Source organism: Megalops cyprinoides, chromosome 13 (assembly GCF_013368585.1).
Source record: "Megalops cyprinoides isolate fMegCyp1 chromosome 13, fMegCyp1.pri, whole genome shotgun sequence".
In the NCBI taxonomy this organism is placed as follows: domain Eukaryota; kingdom Metazoa; phylum Chordata; class Actinopteri; order Elopiformes; family Megalopidae; genus Megalops; species Megalops cyprinoides.
Window position 1 is genome coordinate 25,356,641 of NC_050595.1, and position 10,732 is coordinate 25,367,372.

A 10,732-nucleotide genomic window follows, 5' to 3' on the forward strand; every position below is an offset into this window, starting at 1 on the left:
GTGCAGTAATATATATACATATTTTTTGTAATATCCTGTGCATATATTATTTATCAGTGATACTAATTCCCACTTAATGTATAGTTACAACAATGAGGAGACTGTTGATCTTCTGAAGAAGTTGTGTCAGTTGTATTTCCAACATGAGGACGATAAGAGTCGTCGTAGTCTTGGAGACCTGCTGGTTAGAGAAGGAGGAACAGGTAAGAGATTGCACTGTGACACAGAAATATATGTGAAAACTGAGGAGTTGGCTCTCCATGGAATTCAAAATGTGATATGTTTAAATACAGAGACACATTTATTATTTCAGAGATAACCATGACCATTCAAAACACAGTGTGTATCAAAGCTCTTATGAAGTGTTATTTAAAAATATGTCTTTTCTTCCTCTGTAGAATTGCTGGTCAAAATACTAACTGGATTTTCTAACACCGGCTTCTTCTCCAGCAATTCTGTCTGGTTTCCTACATATTACACATTAAGTGCAATATGGAACTTAAGTGATGCAAGTCATCTATTTGGTAAGAGGAACTTACCGCTACACATTTAAAGCTAAAAGAGACATTTCAGACATTTGTTTTGAAGTCCTTTACCTCTGTTTCCATTTGCAGCCAAAGAGCTCGGTAAGCTTGACGCCCTGAAATACCTGCTGGCAGTCTTGGATCATGGACCCTACAAGGATAAACTTGGAGAAAAGGTTGATCTATTTTTACTCAATTATGTTTCCTGGCTTAAAATAGCTTGCTGCAGAAGATCGTTTTTCAGTGCTTTTCACATGTGTGCAGCTTGGAGGGCACATGAGGTGGTTCTGAGTGAAAATAAACCCCAAGTAAAAGTCCTTAGCTGGATATACAGTGACTTAATGCTTAGTAGCTATTTCAAAATAAACCCCAGTGAAACTGTTTGGTTGGATTGATAATGAGTTTTTAATCAGCTTTATACAATCTTTGTGATGGCCTGGTGTATGCAATGAGGTTCATTCTGAAATGAGTATTTACAGAAAAAAATTAAAAACTAGACCTGAGGTCAAATCAGATACTTGTTCAACAGTAACTCTAAGGTAAACCTAAAATAATTTTTGAGAACAGCTTTTGATGCCTGTTAAAGGTACTAACTTTCATATGTTTATTTGCTTTATCTTCAGAATGTCCATTACCTTGTGAAGGCTTCTCTCTGTATTCTGCACAATACTGCCAAAGTTCCACACAACAGGCCACTTCTCAGGCAGAACAATGGCGTACAGAAGATCGCCTATTACACTCAAGTGGACGACGAGCTCCTGAAAGTGGTGTCTATTATGCTATTGGGTTACATCATCGACGAGGACGAATCAGAGCTGATCATGGATGAATCAGGTGGCAGGCTGTCAACACTCACGGCTGCTCTCCAAAACCCCATTGCCTGTTTCCTGTTGAGCGCGAGGACACCTCGGTTATTACTGCAATTTCCTGGGGACATCCCTATGCATCTCTGACATACCGGTCTGTCATTTTATCTTTTCAGATGCTATAGAAATCATGGTGAAACTGCTTCAGGGTGCTCTAAATTCCAAGGATCGTCGTTGCCGTGGGTACACATCCTTCGAAATTGCCGAAGGCTTGACGCTGATTGGCACGTGTGAACGGAACAAGAGGAAGGTACGTTGACGGGATGCCCTCTCCTGCATGCTGTGCCCGGTTCCAGCAGGTGCAGTCAGAAAAAGGCCCCGCTGTTTGATGTGTAAGCATCGGAGTGTGAACACATGGGCCTCACCCCTGTTCCACTCTGAGAGCCATCTGTTTGGCCTGCTGATTCTGGACAGAGGGCCTGGACACATTGCCAAATTGTGAAAATTAATTTCATCAAAAGCTTTCCACTGAGAAAGAGACCATGTTGTGAAAACTGAGGAAAGAGCCTTTTAAAACACCTAGAGAATCTTTTTTTTTTTTCAGAATTACCACCACTGGAATCAATGAATACAAGCAATATCAACTGGTCACTATGAAATGTAATGTAGCTTTGGCTTAAGGTTTTCCATGTACACATTAATTTAATGCAGTCAGGTCAAGTGATGTCATGAATCGAATCTACATGCTTTAGATTTTTGAGTGCGGGGCTGTTCCAAAATGCATTGAGATGATGAAGGGTGAAGACTACCGTGACCGGTTATTTGCCACCAAAGTCATCTGGCAGCTGGCCTTCAATGGGACATTACGAGAGAAGCTGAGAGAGGGTAAGATCCCAGAAAACCTTACACAACATGCATTAACGCGAGGAAGAGAACGTTTTTTTTCTTACCAAAAAGTCATAGAAGAGCCGTACTGATGTTTACATCAATCAATCTGTAAACGTCCCACTCTGTTCAGAGTTAATCATTCAACTACATGTTCCTTTAAATTTTTATTGTTAAATTATTACTTTTTATAATTGACAGTGTGTGAAATTATCAGTGACACACACAGAAGGAACCTTTCAAACTGTGATTCAAGGAATGAGGAAACCTCAGAGAACTGAAACTGTGCAGGAAGATGATGCAGGAACACACTTTTGACTCGTACGGTCTGTAACTGTGCCAGATGAGGCCCTGATGGACATGCTGGGCAGCTTGTCTAAAGACAGCAGCAAAGCTGTGAGTAATGCTGCCCAGGGAGCATGCTGGGTAATTAAAAAGGAAGCAGAGGAGAAGTCCAAGACAAAGCCAGACTCCGAGTCAGGTAAATCCTATACTGTGCTGGGTTAGAGCCTCTGTCAAATGAATGTAATGCAATGAGTGTAATATGTGATACATTGCTGCATGATGGTCTCCATTTTGCTTTTCCTTGCTTGAGGTCGCTCAGTGGTGACACAAGTTAACATAAGCATGAATGGCTTTACACAAATTCTGAAACATTTGTATCTCATGTTGACATAAGCTAAAATAAATTGCTGTATTTGCTCCTTTGGTCTCTCACGATCTCTCTCTTGGACAGCCTTAACAAAGTCATTGTTTGCACAAAGCTTACACAGGGGTTTGACAGATACCATGTGCAAGCCATGAATTCTGATTGGCTAGCTGCCATCTGCTAATCACCTGACTGCTGTTGGCAATGAGAGCAAATCATGTCTTCAATGCAGTAAAGCAGACCTCTGGACATGTAATGATCAGCTATCAATGGGATAACCAGAAAATGATGTTGGAAGTCAATAAAACCCTGCAGGTTAGTCCACTGTTTAAATCATGAGCTTGCATGCCTTCAGAACTTATTCTTCTGTCATATATATGGGGATGGATGTCTTTGCTGTCAGATACACAAACAAGGTGTACAGGTAACCATTTCTGACAGAAGATAACATCGTTATGCATAGTGATTTTTGCACTATCGTTCCCCATTCCCCAGTGAGCTTTACCTTTGATCTTCAGAACACCTGAAGAACGAATAGCAAAGTGGCATTTGAAAAGTAGAGCGGAATCCCAAGTGATGCTGGCGGGCTGAACTCGCCCGTTCTCTGTCTGACCTTGTCCTTATCTTGAATGACCCGGGGCTCCGCAGGACGCTGGGGTCAAGGTGTGGATGGACGTGGAGCAGATGGCGGGCTCCACTCTGCAGGCCATGGCCGAGGCTGTGGAGAAGGCCCACATTGTCATCATCTGCGTGTCCCCGAAGTACAAGGACAGCCCCAACTGCAGGACGGGTACGGTGCTGCAGGCACAGCCCCCGTGGCATTACATCGCACTGTGTGGCCAAACAGAGCACCAGCCGAGGACCCCTCTGTCAGATAAAATGCCAACAGTTTCAATCTCATCACTCATCTCATCCTAAGTGAAGCGTTAGTCTAATCTCTTTTAATCTGGCAGACACACTGTGCTCGGTGTGACTTGGTGACATAATGCTTTTATTGTGCATTGTGTTCCAGCCCAGTGTTTATCTGGATTGCGCGTGCTTATAAAACAAGTATCAGAGAACAGGTAAACATATCTGTAGGACAGGTATGGTCACCTTCAAAAGAAAGGAAGACTATTCTACTGGGTAGGTGATATACCAGGTGATCAATACAACATGCCAAAGCGGACCATGTGTGTTCCTGACAAGGGGTTTGCATATGACACCACAGGTGAATCAAAGGCACTATGATCAGATGTACTTTGCACATATATTGATCGTGATTCACTCTGAAAATCTTGATTACAATATATGTTTGTGTGTGTGTGGCTTTATGTGTGCAAGCTTCTGCTTGAGTGAGTGAAAGCACACGCATCTTCTATGAAGCTGTTTTGCACCTGACCTCCCCTCCAGAGGCTGAGTACACCTTCCAGCTGAGAAAAGAAATCATTCCCCTCATGATGGAACAGAACTACCGAGCTGACGGGTGGCTTGGGGCCTTACTGGGAGCCAAACTGTGGATAGACTTCAGTGAAAACTGTAATTTTGAGGAGAGCATTAACCAGCTACTAAAAGAAATTAAAGGCCGAATACCAGTGGAACGGGACGTGGTAACAGGTAAAAGTCTCTCATAAGGGAATTACAGTTGATTGTAGATTACCATGACCTCAAGATAAATGTATTGTTAAAATGTTGGGATACCACACAGATATTATTGAGAAATTACCCACAGAAAAAATTCATGCCCTTGAAAAAGCATAGTGAAGAACCAGCCAAGAAGTCAACTTAGTGTCAGGAAATGTGACGTTTTTTTGCTTTTGTCTGCAAATAATGGTCTTCAATAGCCTTTGAAAGCTTTTGTATGGGGGTTGCCTAACAGGAAATAACACTTGCTACCCAGGCCACATTAATTCCATGTCCATAATTTCCTCATGGCATTCAACCACTCCATCTCAGCAAAATCTGACCACTGAATTTCCATTTCCATTAACAACAGAGCCTTTAAAAATGAACTTTCCTCAGCAAACCCCAGCTGATCCATCTAAAGAACGCTTGTTTTAGTAATGTGGCTCAATTTATTTCCTGGTATTCTGGAGAGCTGAAACACCATGGCTTACAGTAATATAGTGCTGCACGCCATCCAGTAAGTGTGTTCAGTCTCCCATGTCAAATAAATTCTATTTGTCAAAACTGAAGTGGAAATATCAGTCTAACAAATGCATGTGGCAGAGATGAGCCTGGGGTGTGCCATGTATGCTTCATAGCCCCCAGGTTTTCTTCAATCGGGAAAAACAGGTGCTGCTACCTACCTGCAGTAGTCTCAGATCAGTGCAGAGCAATTCAGCACAGTTGTTTAAAACAGCAAAAATCATGATTCCTAAACCAGCCTAAAACATAGTCACCACATCTGGAAAGAGGACCAAGTTTAGAGGATCTAGTGGCTGTGTACTGAAAGGACATAAATATTCACTGGACCAGACTCAGAACATCACATGTTCTTGTGTCGTACCAAACTATCACTATATCAGGCATAACTTGGCACATGAGGCCTCTTTCCGTAATAGCAATTGAGCCAGTTTGCCCACAAAGCCCTAGAGATGTTATTTTTGTACTATCCTTGTGGACTCTGTATTTTTAATGCAGGAACCCCTGTAGAGGGGATATATTTTTGTCACATTATGTAACACAATATTAAATGCAGAGCCAAACCATTACCATTCAGACAGTTCTGTAAAACTGAACCAGGCTGACATAAGGGTATAATAATAGCCCTCTGTGACTCACGAGGGACAACTACTTCCTGATTGGAAATCCAGTCTAAAATTCTGAAACAAGCAACACAGACATTTGAAGCATGATGCCTCAATTTTTTATTTATTTATTTGTTTATTTATTTATTTTTGTTCATCAAACTGCTTGTTGTAAGTTTGCAAATGCAAGTTGACCAGGGTTAAGATGTCAGCATAACAGGGCTTTAGAGTGTAGATAGGGCCACATGCACTTAAAATAAACCTGAGGGAAAGTGTTCAGCTGAGGGTACACTAGTTCAATGAACCTTGCAAGGCTAATTTATGAATTCTTGGTTTATCCAACCAAACACTTTTGTTGGGTTTTATTTTCACACAGAATCTTACTACACATCTTTAAAGAGAGCAAGAGGAGAGACTTAAGCTTTTAAATTATTGACAACAATTGTAGCATTTGTAGCATAACACTTGATTCAGTGTTACTGAATAAGTTTAAATAAAACAGTCACATGATCTGTGCAAAGGAGCAAGTGCATAAAGCTGATTTCTTTGCAGTTGCACCACAGGTGATGGCAGCATATTCAACATATTACATGTTTCTGTCTCTCTCAGCTACAAGCAGCAAAAATGACCAGACCAATGCCATCAACAAAGGCCCTGCTCTGATCACATGGACTAAGGAAGATGTTAGTTCATGGCTGAAAAAAAACAGGCTGGATTTCTGCCTCAACCTTTTTGCCGAATTTGATGGATCAATGCTTTACCAGTTGCAGCAGTTACGCAAAGAGGTGCTAACACAGGCTAACACATTGTAGAAACATGGCAGATAGAACATTTTTATCATAAACATATATGAATGTTTTTGAATGTTTAGCCACTTGTGTAAAATACATTTTGTTAATAATGCCTGATGTTTAGAACAAACACACTCTTATACAGAGTCAACTCACAGGCACAGAGAGAGAGAAAGAATGAATTTAATTACATGTAGAACTGTAATTGCATATTTTCATATCTTTTTAAAAGCTTTTCTGTCTTTTCATTTAGGCTCCTGAGTTTTTTTACACCACCATCAGGAGGGACTTGGGACTCAGCACACTGCCTGAGATACTGCAGTTCTTGAGGGCATTGGAGAATACAGACTGAAACTGATTTACATCCTACATCAAAATGGTTTCCAATTTATTGTAGACTGTTGTTACAGAAAACGAACAGTCCTTGCGATTGACAACAGGCAAACACCATTACCTAGACAAAAGGGATGTTGCTGGATGTTGTGTAACAAGCAGAATTTACTAAACAGAAAATAACTTCCTCAAAATTCATGAGCACAAATGCATAAATTAACCTCTTTTCTAGGTGATTTTTGTTGTATTCCTGCATTAATGTCGCCTTTTAATTTACTCCAAGCTGTTACTGTTGACGTGTGAGTCACCATGCCTTTTGGCTTGTAGACATTAAGTAAACAAATCTTATGAAAGGCAGATATATGACCACAAAGAATTAATCCAAAATAGAATTTAGAAAAGAATGTTAAGTTGATAGGTCATGTTGTGTTTTGGGTCTCCATTTCCTCTGTTAGGGTTTTAGAGATCTGGGGGGTTGATGACTATGGCTCACTGCTGCCATCTACTGAAAATGAGCAAGCATGAACGGAGGAAACTCGATGAAAAACAACCAGAATGGAGCATTATTGTTCGAATTCGAACAACAAGGTTCGAATTTTTACACAATCTGAATTTCATGCACAAGATGTTGTTTATAATGTCCTACATATGCTACTTTTGAGCCACAAAATGAAATATAATAGAAACAGTACCCCTGTTTTACAATTTGTGCCATAATTTGTGCCTAAGGTTTTGCATTTTTTGTGCAAAATTAATAATTTTTGAGCAATGCACATACATTATAAAACACCTGTTTTCTGTTTCTGCAATCACATACCTTCCAGCTGAGACTATGAAATTGTAGCTTTGCTCCAATAAACACAGAAAACGAAATATCCAAAAACCTATTTTGTCTTCCTCAAGTATTCATTTAGAATCTAATTTAATGTACCTCAAGAAATGGCAGGGATGGACTAACTGTGTGACTCTGATAGCAGGCTGTGATAGTCAAAATGACCAGAGAGGTGAAGATCATGGTCTTTATTGATCTTTTAGGTTATGGTGGGATGAGACTGAATGAGCAGCACCAGGCCTTCTTCTTATGCAGTTTAAGGGACTGTGTAATGAAGAGCCTGATTCAGGCACAGAGTAGGAAATGTCTAGTGCTGCCACAATCAGCTTAAAGAACACAAAGCAGGTAGAGCGGAGATGATGATCTTGATTTCTCAGCCCTCCATGAGTCCTTCATTTTATGAGCTCCTACCGCTTACTTAACATAAAACCACATAAGAAAGGCATTTGGAATTAGCATGTGCACATTTCAAGAGGAGCTAATGCAATAAGGTTTAATTTGACAATCATAATGTAACTTACAGTTCACAGATTATACAGGCACAGAGGAGCAAAACTGCCAATTATTAAATGACCGATGAACAGTGTCCCTGTAGCTTTCAAAGGATTCCAAAGGGGTTCCGATAGAGATTCTCTTTTCAGGAAGGTCAGTTTCAGGTGTTTCTCGCTGTCAGTTGTGTCGATGTGACACATCCTCATTTGACATTGTTTGTATGCCAGATTCTGCTAAAGGTAGTGATAGCGATAATGATGATGATGATGATGATGATGATGATGATGATGATGTGAGAAGTAAAAAGCACAAAAGAAAATGGCATACAGTTCTGATGGTGATGGTGACTGAGATGAAAAAAGTAACAGTTCATTTTACTCAGTCATAGGTAACAGCAAGTATAAAAGATCATGCAGATGGCCACATGTGAGTGTCTGAAGGGTTTATCAAATGAAATTATAGCTTTGATCAATTAAAATTAAACCCAAAAAAATGGCATCACCTATCCCTCCCCCACTGATGTCATGGGACATGACACCTCTGTCTGGAAAGTATCATGCTGTTAATGTTTGGCTCTCCACACTTTGTACTCACATTCTACTCTGGGTATCTGATTGGCTATCACACTTGGCTATCACACTGTCATTTACACCACACTTCTGGGTGAGGACAAGTAAAGCTGTGGTGATTTGACAGTGGAGTAAATAACCATATATACATCCTTGGTAGTAGGTCCAAGATTAGAACAAAATTGCATAAAGAAGAAATAGAGTCAGTACACTACTATAAAATTCCCAGATAATTTATTTGCACATAGTCATAATATGGACAAAGTTAAGATCCCTGGGTATCTTTTTCAGGACAGTGACATCTAACCTGCATAAATAATTTCAAGTGCACCTGATGTGATTGAGCTAATCATTAAAGTACAAAATATGCAAGTACATGACAAAATAAAAGACAAATTTGTTGTACAATACAAATGATTTGGCGGTGGATCTGAAAGCTAACCGTCTTGGGGAACCAACAACTCTGAGGCTGACCCATAAATATCTAATGTGTGATCTGATGAGACCATGAGGTACATATACTGTCTGAAGGGATGTCTAGTCATCACCCTTTCTTAAGAGAAAATGCTGCTTTCACTGGGAAGGCAGATGACATTTTCTGTGAATGCGGTGAAGAGAGGCCCCTGCTACAGGTACTACCCTCAGTGAGTCATATATGCATCACCACTGATACCGTATTGTGCTTTCTGTTAAAACATAATACCCTGACCTTGAAGCAACTATAGTAAAGTATCATTGTGATGATACATGGGGGCAGTTTATACAACATCAAGGCCTGTTCCCTGGGTGACAATCAGTTTATAATTCACCTTACATTTATCATTCAATATCCATCTATCTGGGATGTCAGCGTTTTTCTGTATATATCTGAAAATGAAGGCGGGGAAAGCATTCAGTTATACAAAACACAAGTCAGCGCTTACCATTCTTATATAGGAATACTTTTGCACAGAACTATTCCCTGTTTTGGCAGCATCTTGGTTCAGCAATACTGTAAATTAAATATGCTTCCAGCTCATTGGATGACAGGCAATAAGGATGGAGCAGAGACTGAGCTGCAGGAGAAGGAGGAGCCTATTCGGGAAACCAGGAGAGAGATGGCCAATCAGTGCAGACCTTGGGACTGGCCTGCACTTTGTCAAGTTGCCTGATGTCCTCAAAGTGCAGTTTAGGTAAAGTGTTCTCAGCTTGCCAGACAGTCTGAACCATGGCCCTAATCAGACTTGGCTGGTTTAACTGTCAACTGCATGGTCAGTAATATTATTTATTTTTTGCTTTTGTTTGTTTTTTGTTGTATTGACTTTTGGCAACCTATTTGTTACACAGTTTGTTGAGCATTATTGCTCACAGTAGTTTTTGCTAGACAATATTGATTTTTGGCACACAGATATTTTTTATCTGTCAACAGTATTCCTCTCACCTTTTTGTTTATTTTACATGTTGGCCATTTGGTGTACAGTATTCCAACAGTTGGTTCGAAGATGAGTATGGTGCACAAACAAGCAATTTGTGATACATTAAAAAGTTCTATGCAGTGGATTTGATGTGTAACTGTTTCTCCACATACATTGAAAATTTGCAATGTTTTGCCTCCTTGCTCTGTACCACAGCTTAGCAAAAAGAAGAATAGAGCTGTAGGATCAGCATGCATACAGTGAAAGGGCCCAGTAACAGGTCTATGCACAATCTCATCTTTTTATTCTTTTCATGTATTTTTAATTTATTTTTCATTTTTATGATCACTGCAATAATTTCAGAAAAAATAGGAGAAAAGGGAACTGCAAAAGGAAAAGACCTAGACTATATATATGGAGAGAGAGAGAGAGAGACAGATTTTGTAAGTACTAAACATCCTATATAACCAGCTTAAAAGGAAATTAATTGTTAATTAACAAGAACTGACAATGGAGGATAGAAGGGTTAAAGACATTCATGCTTTTACATCATAGCCTCTCGAAAATGGTCAGAGTACAAAAAGCATATGGGTGCTTTGTTCTCCGTAGAATGTCTGTAGGGAAACCACAACAGTTTATTTATCCATCAGAGGGAGGGACTGTGAGCACAAATATTGTTAAAGACCATTGTTAAAGAATTTAAGTTTGAGGCGTATTGCTTCCTTTCT